This window comes from Austrofundulus limnaeus, unplaced genomic scaffold (genome assembly GCF_001266775.1).
Source record: "Austrofundulus limnaeus strain Quisiro unplaced genomic scaffold, Austrofundulus_limnaeus-1.0 Scaffold10, whole genome shotgun sequence".
Taxonomy (NCBI): domain Eukaryota; kingdom Metazoa; phylum Chordata; class Actinopteri; order Cyprinodontiformes; family Rivulidae; genus Austrofundulus; species Austrofundulus limnaeus.
Window position 1 is genome coordinate 828,089 of NW_013952412.1, and position 1,833 is coordinate 829,921.

The 1,833-nt window shown below is 38.2% G+C and overlaps 1 protein-coding gene across 1 annotated transcript in view; it reads left to right on the forward strand.

Moving 5' to 3' along the window:
* The window catches only part of sema3bl (sema domain, immunoglobulin domain (Ig), short basic domain, secreted, (semaphorin) 3bl), a gene marked incomplete at its 5' end in the record, with an annotated part of 57,089 nt that overhangs the window by 47,260 nt on the left and 7,996 nt on the right, over window positions 1-1,833 (forward strand).

Consider the following 1,833-nt stretch of genomic DNA (forward strand, 5'->3'; position numbering starts at 1 on the left):
CAATGCATTATGGGATACGCTGGGCCGGGAAGGATTCATCAGACCTGTCCTTCGATTCGGGGAAAAAGAAGGACGTATTTGTCGGACGCATCGGAGGAGTCTTCCGTTTTGGACGTCCTTCGTCGCGGCGCTGTGACATATGCGGCCGACAAATTCGACCTTCGGAGGACCCGTCCTGCCGTTTTGGACACAGCCATTGTTTAACATTGCTTTGTTCTCTAATATTTTGAGTCATATAAATTTAAAAATATATACTTTTAGTTAAAGTAATTTAAGTAGTTGGAACATGTAGTACAAACTATGTGAAAAATATGGTCGATTTACACATTGTTTTTGAACACTCAAATAGAAAATAAGGAGAAATTTCAAAAAACAGCTGTCCCACCCCCCCTCCCCTGAAGGACTGTAGATGTGTTCTGTATGTGATGAGCTGTGCTTAATATTTAATAATTGGCTGGTATGTAGACTCCTAGCATTTGAACAACTTTTTTAACATGAAATCTCCAGTTTGTAATCTATCTAAAGCAGTGGTTCCCAAAGTTGGGTTCAGGATCCACAGTGGGGTCCTGAAAAATCAAGGTGGGGTCCTGAAAAGATTTTCTGACTTGTTTATATTTAAAAATGACAACATTTTTTGTGTTTGCTGTTACAAAAGAGTAAGGTTAGTGTATTTAAAATGGACAAAAATACCATAATGAATATTGTTACAATGCTCTTGTTTATTTGACGTGAAAGCAATGTTCATAAAGCAACAACAGCTGGGGATACAGTTCCCTGCTACTAGTATTTTGTGGGTCAAATACTGAAAAGTTTGGGAACCACTGATCTAAAGCAAGTTTAAAAGATTAAACAAAATAAAATGTAACATTAATTGTTTGGTGAACTGCCATTTCTGTTGGACAAATGTACAAATTACAGCTGAGGAAGTACCTGGGTTGAACTTATCCTACTGGTACTATTTTCTCCAGAGTAATTCTACATTCAGTGACTGTGATGAATTTATAATTCTGTGTGAAACTGCACATTTTCTCAGAACTTTAAAAACAGATGTGTGTTAGCAGCCTATAATTCAAGAAACAGTTTTTATGCCCCATAGTAGGTAGACAAACAAAAGAGGAAAAATGTTATGGGATAGACAGGGTATAAAAACATTAAAGTTGAGGTGAGGAAAGTTTCTGTGTTAGTAGAGTAAACTGCTGTAAGTGGGAGAGCAGCTGCAGTGGCTGTACACAGCACCAGACCCCCTTTTTTGGTTTACATCTGAGCAGAGCCTCTCACAAATTCTCTCAACCACATCACTGTAACTCAACCCTGTAACACACAAACACACGCGCACAAAGCGCACACACGGTGATGTTGTATGTGCTATTCCACTTCATTAGCAGAGCGAATGAGAGCGCAGAGAGGCAGAGGATGATGAAGAATGTGAGAACAGATCAGACACCTCTGAGGTTTCACTCTGCTGACTCTGATTAACAGGCATGTATTGGCTTACATTTCAAAGAAAAAAACATAAGAAAATATAAAAAAACCTAAGTAGGGCAGGTACAAGGAGTGAGGACTGATTGCACTCTTTAACTCTGTTTAACATCCCACCTACAATTTTAAATGGAACTAAAATATTCATCAATGGGGTCTTTAAATCAGATTTTGACAACAATTGAGACCATTTCTGCTAAATGTTTCATTGTGACAAATGTAAGCTTGATCCTGTTCCTCATCGCTGCCTCTGAACGTTCCAGTCAAAACATCTGCAGTGATGGAAAGCTGGAACATAATTTCACCTTTTCAAAAAGCCATTTTGAAAGGAACTTAGTGCATATATATATATAT